Source organism: Camelina sativa, chromosome 19 (assembly GCF_000633955.1).
Source record: "Camelina sativa cultivar DH55 chromosome 19, Cs, whole genome shotgun sequence".
Taxonomy (NCBI): Eukaryota; Viridiplantae; Streptophyta; class Magnoliopsida; order Brassicales; family Brassicaceae; genus Camelina; species Camelina sativa.
This window is the reverse complement of record NC_025703.1, coordinates 13,798,929-13,812,944: the sequence shown is the minus strand read 5'-3', so window position 1 is coordinate 13,812,944 and position 14,016 is coordinate 13,798,929.

Below are 14,016 nucleotides of genomic sequence, written 5' to 3'. Positions count from 1 at the left end.
AAAAAAAAAAAAAAAAGCTTACACGAACAGAATCATAATGATCTCAACCAAAAGTTGAAAAAAGCCAAGAAATAATTTCACCTGTTTTGAGGACTAATTCAATAGAAAAAGTAAAAGACTTTTTTTTTCCAAAGACAAAGACTTTATTTGGCGAATTCAGAAAAAAAGATGAATCATTTTCTTCTAGGTCGGTGTTTTTTCTTTCCTTCTCCGAGATCGTGCAAAGGACTCAAAAAGATGAGTTTTTTTTTTCTTTGGACGTTGGGTGGTGTGGTGAAGCAATATAATATAGCAGATCTGCGTGCACCAACACTTTCCAATCTCCGATCAGCTTAAGATTAGATATGCAACTTGACTTCTCCGTTGGAGATAAAATGCTCTCACCAAGATAAACAGAAATAAACCAAATGGCTTAATTCACTGGATTATATACAACTAAAGCACCAATCTTTATAGGTCAAATCAAGAACCTCTCTTGGTCCATAGACAGCTGCAATTACTTTGGTATTGCCCATCTCGAAAACAGCAGAACTAAAAACAAAGTTGAAATTTTTGTGTTCATATATAAGTATATCGTTGAATCGAACAAAGACAAGGAATCAGCAAACAAAGACAAGGAATAGAGAGATGGGAAACATACCTCATTGAATCGGCGACATATAATCGAAGACCTTCTGGGTTTACGTACTCCATTGTTGTGAAATCCACCACAAGCAATCGATCAATCGACTAACGATTGGTAGAGAGAGTGGTCGAAGGTTGGTATGACGGCAACGAAGAACATAAATTTAGCAATTGATTAAATGCAGTGTTACAAAACGTTTTTGATTTGCTTTGTCCACATAAGAAAGATAAAAGGTGACCTGTATTAATTATTATAATTTGATAGGTTGTTGATTTTTACTAACGTGTCAAACACATGCTTCAACACTCTGATGTGTCATAAAAGGAAAGTAACATATTGTCCTTTTATTGTATTCAAACACATGCTTCTACACAGAAGCTGATGTGTCATAAAAGGAAAGTAACCCATTATGGTTTTATTGTATTGATTATAACAATTTAGAAAAAAAAAAATTTTAAGAACCCCAAATTTAACAATCATTAATGGACTAATGAAATTTAAAAGTTTCTTAAGAATTTCTTAAGCTAACTATTTTTCAAAATTAATAATAAAATATGTTTTAAGCAGTTTTGCTTAAATTCGTTTTGCTTAAATATATTGATGGAAATGCCCTAAGTGTCAATAGAATCATTCTCTCGACTCACATCATTTTTATCTGCACTAATACATATTTCAGTTAATGTCTTGTCACAGTTTACAAAGTTCCTGGTGGAGGATGAGCTAGACAAAAAGAAGCATCGGATATCGCTCTCGGATCTACCTATTTAATAAAATAATTATTTTAATTTATAGGAAAGAGAATTATTATAAATTATGATCTTCTCTAATCATTATGTTGCTAAGAATAATATGTAACTTTTGGTTAATGAATTAGTTTTCTAATTATTTTCTTTTGACATAATTGAAAATGAGCGACCCACTAAAATTGGAGATGTTGGCCCTGTTCGTTTGTTAGTCGCTCGACTAGCGACCATGCATGATAGAAACATTAGACTATTTTAATGGTAGAAAAACGACTTCAGCGACACACAGTGACCAACATGACAGTAATATTGTTATGAGATCTTATGATAAAATTTCCAGCGACCGTGAGAGATTTTTTTCTGTCGCGTATCTCTGAAATTTTAAAAAAAGCTTCAGTATAACAACGACAATGGAAAAAGAAGCATATGAACTTTTTAGTATGGGCCTTTTATTTTTTTTTCCTGTCGCTGTTTGAGATCTAACAAACGAACAGGGCGGTTACCGACAACGTTGCTTCCATATAGATGATAAAAGATGGGCACTGAAGGCGTTGATCGGCCAAGTGCGTGACAATGTTAAGAAGAGGAGCCTCATTGAAAAAAACGCACTAGACTGAATTCATATTTTCAGACATATAACAACGATTTATGCAAAACTATACTAAAAGCGGACATTAATAACGCAGTCATAATTAAAGGGATTAAATTTTTTGATAATCAATGCATCACACAAAGGAAGAATATATAAAATGAAACATGTATGCAAGATGTTTGGGAATCTGCCTTAGGGCATTCCCATCGCTAAACCCATAAAAATAAGTGAGCAATCACATAATGACAGATCAGCAAGAGAAAGTTTACCAGTGTCTTACTGGTGGAAAATATTTGCAATATCATAATAATTTGCAATATATACGAATATATACGAATATAAATATAAGGGGAAATGCAAAGATTCAAAAAAACTCCCACAATCGCGAGTGGGTAAATATCAAAGAATAATATAATTTGTGGTGTTGGAGTTGGATGCAGAGCAGCCAAGATGTCAAACTGTTACTATGTTAGATAAATATATATATAAGTAAAGGGTTGAACTTAATTCGATGAAAAGAACAATGTGAGATATAATATTATGTCACATACTATTATCTCAACGTATCTTCCCTCCTAAGTTTCCTGCAAATTGAAAATATAGGTGTTGCACTTTTGCAAGCTTCCTCAGAGTTTTTGGGGCATAACTACGACCTTTGTCACATATACCCTGCAAGGTATAAAAGAGATAATAAGAATAAATATCTAAGAGAGATTTCTAGATTTACACATTTCTTTTCTGTAAGAAAAAAGATTGCACTTATGTTTAACTTTTCTCATATATTCTCTCATACAATAGTTAACTTAAGGTCATCTTTCGAACTGCAACAGTTTAGCAAATCACATCAGTATTCCGTAAATTTCAATGGATGAGATTGAAGAATTGGATTCTATAATTGTTCAAGTTTGGTAAAAATTTGACCTGGTTAGTAAGTCACGCCCTATGTCCATATCACACACCATTGAAGCAGCTCTAGGCATATCTGCATATTCACACCTGCATATGATCCACATAAATTCCAAATTTCAACAAATGATTATATATATACATATATATAGATATATACCTTCATGGAAAACTGAATGAAGTAAATGAGTAGTATATTGCTTCCAAGTATTGAGGACTTTAACAATGAACACGCCAGCTGCTTTTGAATGACTTTACATCAGCAAGATAAGTCGAGCCATCGCAGCAAGATAAGTCGAGCCATCGGACTAATCATTTTTTTTGAACTTTAAGTGAAACAAAAGATCAAATATTATTTGCTTGTAAGTTGAGTATGAGGTGAGATGAATTTTTGGGTTGACACTGGAAGAGAATATATCGCTCTATAGTTGTGGGTTTAGGTTAGAACATACGACATAGATAATAGGGAATATTACAATATACTGAACTTTAAGAATGAATATTCGTGTAGAAAAGATTTGAAAATCATTTATTCAATGTATTTTGTATGTTTTCATGTACAAATTCTTAATTCTGTTAGTTACGCATTGCAGTTTTTATTTATTGTGATAGAAATATGAAAGACTTTATGAAGATTAGGTGCTTTATTCATTTGCTTATAATTCAGGACTAAAATATTTTCTCGTTTAATTGTGCACCTCAATAATAGATACTTGCTAAAATCAAGGTTAGTTACTTTTAAGGAAGTTCGTATGATTGTTGAAGATATGTTAAAAAGATTTTGATGGAAGATGCAAAATCATTTAAAATTTTGAATTAATCATTGGACATACGAATTTGGTGGGATAATGGTCAAACGAACAGGTGAAAAATCATATTTGATTTCGTTTGTTTTTAAAAATTGGATTAGAAGTAATAGTTCCAATGGAAAAATTATATATGAGAGAAATGTCACTGCGTCAATATATCATTGGACTGTTAAGTTTTATAATTTCCAAAGAAATGTCACATGATAGAAAATATATATATATATATATATATATATATATTTGTCAAATAAATCGTATATATATGGGAGAAATGTCACTGCTCCAACAATGCCAATTCGTAAAAATTATAAATTATAGCTAGTGGCTAGCAGAAATACTTATCTACTATTATTTTACGAAATCCATATACGATTCAAATGTATATATATTTTTAATTTAATAAAAAGATTTTGTTTTTTTCTGTTTAAGCGTTATTTAAGTGGGTTAGTATTTTTTGGTTACAACTATACAATTTTTTTAGATTCTGTTAATATATTTTATATTAAAATATAGTGGCATTTTGTGTAATATACCACATGGGAGTAAGATTATTTGTTTAAATAGTTGTTTAAATAATATAATAGAGATATTTGCCCAAAAATAAAATAACTAAAACGAATATGAATGAGGGGTTGAAGAGATAATTACCGTTGTAGTGGACACTGTCCACATCTATGTCACATTTAGATGGAATCCATGAATATTAAACGTTTACCAAAGAGACAATCCCTTTCCTATTTCTAGCTGCGATTCTAAGAGGGATCCTTTGTCTAACGCAACCTCAACCCAATAACTTTGCTCTCCCATCGAGGTCGGATCAAGTCTATGCTTTTCTGTGCCAACGATAAATTTTATAATCAAATTTAAGCGTTTATGAAAGAATAAAAGTTACTTTAAACAAAAGTAAAATCACGGCAAAGATTCCATATCCGCCAATGCTTTTATTTCCTTGAAATTAGTCCAAAAATCCTCTCTTGGAATTAGTCCAAAAAATTGTGTATGTTTCATATTTTCGATATTTTTATAAACCTTTTTTTTTTTCCTATAAACCTAAACCATTAAAATATTCTTAAATATTGATTTAAATGATTAAGCATAATAATCTTAAATGAAGGTATCGAATGGAATGGATATCGGTGCAGTGTAGTAATATGAATGGAATAGTGTGAAAGTGATTGGAAGTAAATAGGATAATTAAAAAAAAAACTGTATAAAAAGCAAGATAATTAAAACGTGTAAAGTTTCATTTTATTTCCCTTCATGCTTTGAATAGATGGAATGTTTAATAAATAAATTTCAATGTTTTATAAAGGAATATTTCCCTTCACATAACGAACGATAGTGGTTTGTGATTATATAACTTAAACTAGGTAGGAACCCAGTTCCATAATAATGTATTCCACCCTCTCAATTAAAGCACTGCTAATTGCTCTCTTATATATATATATATATATATATTTGTTTGATAGAATTTTTTTATTACTTTTAAAATGTAACATTCTATCCCTAATTAATACTACTATAAATCCATCTTTTTTATAAAACAGAAATTCAACATGGACGTATACCTGCAGCAAAGAGACTTCTTAATTATACTTTTTCTCCTTGAAATAAGTTTCACAATAAATCAAAAGAAAAAAACTAAGTAAGCAAAAACTATGAAAAATATAAGAAAAAAATGAGTAAAACAAAAGTTAAATTTGACAAAATACAAATTTAAGATATTAAAAAAATATAAGCGTTTAGTAATTACTAACTTCATATATAAGAATGTTTTGTGGCTTCATATATAAGCGTGTAGTAATTACTAACTAATTTCTTTTATCTCAGAATGATTTTTCTGATTTTATCTCAAAATGATTTTGGCTACAAGCCTGATGTCAACTTTATCAGTTTCTTGGCAGTTTTGGTTATTATTTTGTATATAGTTGTGTCTTTCATTCCGTGATGGAAAGAAGAGCATTGGTGGATATGGAATCTTTGCCGTGACTTTACTTTTGTTTAAACTCATTTACGTTCTCAATGGATTTGGTGAACGTATGAAAAAATTGGTCTTGTACACGGAAGTCCCATAGACAAACCGTGGTCAATCCATCTTCTTTGCTATCGAGACAACCTCCCGATGACATTAGATTGTTATGGAAGCTAACAATTATTGGATAGCTATCAAAAGTTGTACTTGTAGTTCCAATTAAAAATTTAAAAGTTCTACATGTCTTTATGAGGCTGTAATTCCGTATAAAGGAAAAAAACTTATCATATCAAATCATATGAAGAAGAATATAGTGCATATTTTCTCCGAATCCATTAATAAAATAAATGTATTTACCAAACGATCTTACAATAATGATTAAAAACTCTCATCGAAAGTTAGTAGAAATGTATTTACCCCCTCAGATACTGGATCCATGTGACTTTGGTTTTTTTTTATATGAAACTTCAATTTGTACCCGCGCATGCGCGGGATTTTAATTTAAAATATTTCTTATCAATACAAATTGTTGAGCTCAAATATAATCATTCCAACTTTTGAGTATAAATATATAACTTACTTTACTCAGTGATATACAACATATATATTTTTTAAGATAATATTTCTATGTTATATCTAGTTACGATTTTACGTGGGATTTTAGTTAAACATTTTATCAATAAAAATTATTGAATTTGAATATAATTTGAACATTAAAAGATAAATATATATAAATGCCGTACTTATTTTACTAATCTATATATAACATATATTGTCTAGTGTCGCAATAATATTGTCGACAATCTTCTGACCTTTTATTTTTAAAAGAGTTCATTCCATATTCATATCCCATGAAAACATAATTTTAAAGTTCTAACGTCAATGTCGATCGTTGACCTAATTATAGAGACCATTTAAACATATCGATATCTTACATTAAATGCGAATATACAAAGTTTCATGAACAATTTTACTGCTATGTCGCTATAATGAGGTTGTCCAAATGCATCATCTGCTATAATAAAATTTTAGACTAAGTCAAGAATGTTCCTCACAATGAATATCTATTCACTAATCCAAGCTACACATTTTTCTAAAATCTCATATGTTATTTACAGATGTTAATTTTGTGATGCAACCCCAGCTTCGTCTTCTAAAAAAAACATAGTGTACTTTAAATATGTTGTTTTTGCCAATGTTTTGGGTTAAAAGCATTTGATTATATATATATATATATGTTATATTTGTTATATATGTTTTATATCATGTTATAAAATTGTAGCGCCAGTTGATAATATACCTTATGAGACATACTACACAATCACATGCCATTTTTTGTAATGGCTTGAATATCATTTTTTCTATATTTCCTGACCATTGATTTTGTTTTTTTAAATAGATTATTTTTTCAAAATTTTTTTCATAGTTTTCCTAAAAAAAAGTGTGCCCCTTACAATGTATTTGTTTTAGATCAAAACTTTTAAGTTAAGTAATTAATATTTTCTTTCTTATCAGTAAAATTTAATAATAAATCTTTATGGTATATGTTTCCTAGAAACTAATGTTTCACTTCAATTTTATTTTCATGTTTAGATTTTTATAAATACAATTACATAACTTGTTTTTTTACTCCACCATGCAATAAAATCTTACTTACATTCTAAAACTCATTAACCCATTCTAAATTTTGGAATATAATTATTTTTTTGGTTATAATTTTAATAATAACATTATTACTAAAGCTAATTTATAGTATTATTTTTACTATTTTAAAATTTTCATTTAATTTACTTAATTCATTTTTAGATAGTTATTATTTTTATTATTTACTAAAAGAAATTATTATTGTTTCTACTATTTTAAAATTTATTTAATTTTAGTTAATTCGTTTTTTATTTATTTTTTATTATTATTAATTATAATTAATAAATATGCAATTTATGAATATTAAAAATAGTATTTTTTTTTTTAAATTGATTAGGTGGATGGTGATGTGGAGGAAGGAGAAGTGAGCAAATTTAACTTTATATATATATATTCAAATGGTTTGTACTGGATCAGAGAAGTTTTACCCAGTAATGTAAATCATTTGGGTACCACGTAAAAGTTGTAATACAGATTCAACTAATTAATATCTCATTTTTTTTCAAATCATTTAAAAGAACTATTTTAAGCAAAGTACACAAATAAGATAAAATGCCATAAAAGGAGAAATATATATATATATATATATATATATATATATATACTAGATTCAGACCCGCACATACGTACGAGATTGATTTCAAAAACTAAGTTTGCTATTAGATTTATAATATATTACATATGTGTGGAGTTATATTTGTAAACATATTTTTTTAGGAATGTTAACATTCATAATCTGCACTCATACCAGTTAAGTATTAGATTTGTTTATAATTTGGTTTAGACTAAAAAAATTATCAGTTTTTTCTTAGACGTATGTAAAGATAACGACATTAAAAAAACAGTAAGAGAAAGACGATATATCTATTTCAGGGCAGAAAAATAGTAAAACAAAAGTGATATGTCCGGTCCCAGATATGATTTTCATCTCATAACTGTGGTTTTAATAATAATCTACACATTTCATATTATATATTTTAGTTTATCATATAAGAAAATAAGTAAGTGTTTCGGATCCTCACGTATGTGTGGGTTTTATTTGTAGATATATTTAGTTGTAACATAAAATAATATTAGTCTGCTATAAAAGTGTGAGAATGAAATAATAATCCTTTCACCATATAATTTATTAGAATCATAGCAGTTATGATATTAATCCATTAAATCTATTCTTAACTGTTAAAAATTGTTTTTTTTTCACTTATGAACCAAAATCCACAAAATTTCAACATAATATATATTTTGAATTAATATTTTGGAAATCGATAATATTTGAATTTTTGAGATACTGATGAATCTAAAATCCAAAATTTATATAAAGAATATACTACTTTTTGAAATAGTAAATCGTGGTTAGATTATATATTACATATATAATAAATGTATTCATAATTGAAAAAAATATTCAATTTTTTTGGTTTTCATCTATTTATTATAATCAGAATTGATTAGTATTTTTGTTAAACTTTTTTTTGAAAAAAAAATAATTTTTTATTGGACATATTCATTTAGATGATCGTTTTTGGAATAACAAATAATATACCATCAAATTAAATAATTTTACATATATAGAATATCAACTTTGTGAAGTGACCTTAGTGCAATGGCCAAAGGTAAGTCATTAATGCACAAGGCACCATCACACCAGGGATCGAGTCCCGCTCCCTACGAATGTAGGGATTAGGCTAATCGGCCGGCCTGTTGTGGCCCAATGGTTAAAAAAAAAAGTATATCGACTTTAATAATCTGATCTGTTATGGAAATTTTTAAAAATGATTTTCAAAAGTATTGGGTATAAAACTATTGATATTCCATGAGTCAATGTTTTTTTCCTTCATTCAATAATATTATTCATTTATTATACACTTGGTAAAATAGAAAAAGAAATGTGAATTTACAATTTTTTTGTAAAATATATGAATAAACACTTTATACTTTATACCACACATATATATATCTTAAACTAAATGTTGCCTATTTATAAGTCTAAACACAATAAAATCAATCACAAGTGAAGTATTTTCTTCACGTCATAATTAAAGTCTCTTGATTTTACGACTCCATTTTTCAACCTACATACTTTATTCTTCACACTACTAATCTCACAAATATATAGATATCCTTATGTGCATTTAATAACTGCAGCCAAGCTATTTTAAAATGGTTTTCATACTTTTTTCTCGTGTGATGATTGTCTTAGGATGAGTTGGAATTGTACATAATTTTCAGGTTTATTAGTCATTTATTCTCTTTATGAACATAAAGATTTATTAACACATATTAAAAACAATTTCGTTTTGAACATAAAAGAAGACAATTTCATAGGCTTCTCGACTATGTTGACCTTTAATCCTGTATAAACACACCCAAATTATTAGTAAATTAAAAAAAAACATTAAATATTAACAACAATGAGAATCTTGATGTTTATGTGTATTATATACCTATGAGTTTGATTCCCAAGTCCAAATTATTGAACCAAAGTTTGCCATCTACAAAAACAAAGCACACAAATTATTAATACCAAAAATCTCCTTAAACCTCAATACTAACCACAAATTACATCATTATGTAACAGAAATAATTACAGCTCGATGAATTGCTTTGAGGATCCATGTTCTATGAACAGCTCTTCCTGCTCTTCTCAGTATTCTGATAACTTTTTTTTTAATGATTTAATAAATCAATTTATAAACTCTTTCAATCAAAGAGTGTCATTCAAAATAAAGATCAAACTTAACATAATATAAAATCCACCAAGTCAACAAACTACGTAAAATTCAAAAATAAATAGATCAAAGTACCATAGTTTTGACGAGATACTGACACACAAGGTGGGAAAACAACTGTTTCCATGGTCCATTCGAACGCTGAAATCAAGAATTAAAAAAAAAACTCAAAATTAGATTCTACTTCAATTAGCAAATAGAACAAAAAAAAATATGTGCTATCGAAATTGAGAAACAAAAAAGGATATTCTAGGCTTTAAACACAAATATTCCGTTATATATATAGGAAAATGGTATGACATAAGTTAATTATCTGTTTGTGATTTGTCATTTATTGTTAAGATATTTTTTACCCAAAACATTGCATAAATTTCCTAATTGTTCGTCCACAATTTTCGCCACTATAAATTTTACCATATTTTGTTTTAATACTTGTTTCCTGACTAAAACAAAAGAATCTAAACAAATCTTATTATAATTTTCACAATATCGAAAAAATAATATCAGTTACTAATTACTTAAATTATCTTAAATTAATTTCAATCCATAATCGATGTAAAATTATTATAGATTTCAATTTATACTATTCATCATTTCTTTTAATTAAACATAACATTTTATTGTAAAATTAGAATTTTCACTAAATTAGAATTTAGTAGATCTCCTATTAAACATTAAAAATATTTCATAAATTTAAAATAATAATTTATTTTTATCTATAATTTGAATAGATTTTTGAAATACTTTCTTATTAATCATTTTGAAATCAATAGAAAAGAACACATTCCTTTTATAGATATTTTTCATTGGTTATTGTCGTCTTGTTTGTAACTATTGTTTCATTTCACAAAAGTATTTTTAGTTTTCTTGAACAAATTTTAAGAAACTAACGTTATCTATTTCCATTTTGGATAATCCAATATTTGTTTCCTTTAATTATCCACATTATTTATGGTAATAAATTAATTTGGACTACTTCTTACCCAAATAAATAATTATTATTATATTAAAATTAAATAGTTGTTTCCAGCAATATCTCAAAATGTATTAGAAACTTAAATATATTTACATATATTTCGAATTTAAGAGTCCGATTTTTTGGCAACAAACTTAAATAATTTCCATAAATATTAGGTAATTATTATTATTTTTAATTCAATTTCCATACACATTAAGTAATTATTATCTTGTTGACTGCGCTGTTATAGTATAATAATTTCAATTTCCATAAACATTAGAAAATTATCTTGTTATTTAATTATATTGGCATTTATGGTAATTACGTGGAAAGATTTATTTAGCTTTTAGGAAAATAGACACTTTAATATGGTGTAACCATCTTGTTTGGGTACGATTTTTATTTGTTTAGCTTAAATGACTTATACACTTAAATACCAAATAATATCTGTTTGGCTCCGATTTTTTTGCTAATCCTAACTCATTTAGTATTTGTTTGGCTCGATGATTAAGTCTAATTTGAGTGGCATTTCATATAATAATCTTTTAATCTATGTCTATTTATTAAAAATGCTTCCCTTTTAATAGTATAGATGTGTATATATATTGAAATTTTTACCTGGTATAGTGGTAACTGTACTTTGTGGCGAAAAAAATGCACAAACTTGTAACTTGCTTTTCAGTCAGTGGAAAATAAATATAACTAGATAGTTACCTCCAGCACTGAAAAAGAAAGGATAGTTACCTACCGAGAAATATTTGCGTAAACTTTACTGTAATTTGTTAGTTATAAAATAATAATTAAAGTTGTACTTGATTTACACAATATATTTTATAATCTTTTATATTTAATTTACTTAGTTTCATACTCCGTGAATTATATAAATTTGGTAAAATTCATAAATTAAAATAAAAATCTTATTGAAGCGATTGTTTTTAGGAATCTCGATTTAACTTTTTGACTTTTGACTTTTGAATAAAATCTAGCATTTGTGATTTTTTTTAGATTTAATAAGATGTCACTGCGTCAATGTATAGTGCAAAAAAATATTTAATAAATTAGATATCATATTTAATATTTTTAAAATATACACAATGTTGTATTTTAGTTTTAAAATATATGTGTCATTATTAAACAATTTAGGGATGCAAATAATTAATCATAATTTTATAAATAAAACTATTATTTATAATTATTTTAAATAGTTTGTTCTTGTTTCTTAAATTTCTTAAATAATAAATAAAATCTTTTAAATAGTTTTGTCAAATAATTTCGAAAATATATTTTTATTATTTTATAAACTAATATAAGCTTTTCTGTTGTTGGTTATTAAATTAATGAAAATGCAATGATATTTTTTTGTCATATGTCACATGATAGTAAGGTTAAACTTTTAACAACATTGCTTAAATAACTATATAGAGATTATTACAGAACATTTCCATTATGTAAAATAAGAAATCAAAATTTTTGAAATAATCTTATCATAAATTAGAACTGAAGAAATCTGAATATCTTCTTACTTTTTGTCAAAGTAATCGATATCAAAAAGTAAATAACATACATGATATACAAAGTAAAAACAAAAAAGATAATGTTTTTTTTATCTTCGAATACTATAAAACAAAGATTCAACATGGATGTATATACTTGCAGCAAAAAGACTTGTTTTTCCTTGTATACCAACTTAAATAATCAAAAGAAAAAATGATCAAAAGTAAGCAAAAAACCAAGAAAAGCATAAGAAATATATGAGCAAAACATAAGTTAAATATGACAAAATTCAAAATTAAAGATCTAAAATTGAAATATTAAAACAAAAATAAGCTATTAGTGATTACCAACTATATAATAATAATGTCACAATATGTGAAGATGAAAATTTAACTTACTTTGTGTTTTGAAAGATTCTATTTTTATCAGACTTTAAATCAAACGATTTACACGAAAAGTCTTGTAAGAGAAAATATTCTTTTATATGTCCAACAAAATAAAATCAAATAGATTGAAATTTATTTATAAAACATTCCACCTATTTAAGGCATCCAAGGTAATAAAATAGGAAAACTTTACATGTTTATTTGTCTTTTTTTTTTTAGTTTTTATTTTTATTTTTATTACTTATCTCATGACTTCCAATCAATTTCACTATTCCATTTATATAACTAAGAAAACAAGATATGAGAGACTCACAGTTGTTCGTAATGTTAACGTTTATGTAGTTGATGTGCAGCTGCTTGAACAAATGCTAAGAGCAATAAAAACAAATTCTACATGAACAAGCAGTAATATTTATCATGAAAGCCAAAGACTTATAGAACATATTACGAATAAATAACTTGAGACGTGCATAGAGTATATTTGCAAACACAACACTGTACTAGCCTGACTGGTTTTGCCATCGTTTACCCTTGCCTTCAATGTGAACCTTGTTTTAAGGATTTTGTTTTTGTGGACATCTATACACTCTCAATTTCTGAAAGACTTCCATTTAAATTTCCTGGAGATCACTTGTAGAATGACGTGATTTTGCTTCTTCATCACTTGAACCATTGTGGGTCTCCTATTGGCTATTGAGCTCTATATGTATGCAGTTTTCTGCCAACTTTGCAACCGTTTTAATGCTCTTCATTGTTTCTTTGTTGTTTGTAACAATGCTTTCGTCTAGTTCCTCGCAGAACTTCCCATTTCTTAACTTCAGGCGTAGCCACATCGCCAAATTTGATACCTCTTCTCCCAAAGTTTTATCAACAAATTTTTCTCCCTCTGATCATTTCTAGTAAGATCACTCCAATTGCATAAACGTCCACTTAGTGTTTATTTTTCAAATTACTATAAACACACAGATTCAACATGGATTTATATACGCAAAGAGACTTCTTAGACTTTTTCTCCTTGAAATAAGTTACACAATAATAAAAAAAAATGATTAAAAGTAAGCAAAAACTAAGAAAAATATAAGAAAAAACTGAGTAAACATAAGTTAAATATAACTAAATATAAAATTAAAGATCTAAAAATTGTTATATTAAAAAAAA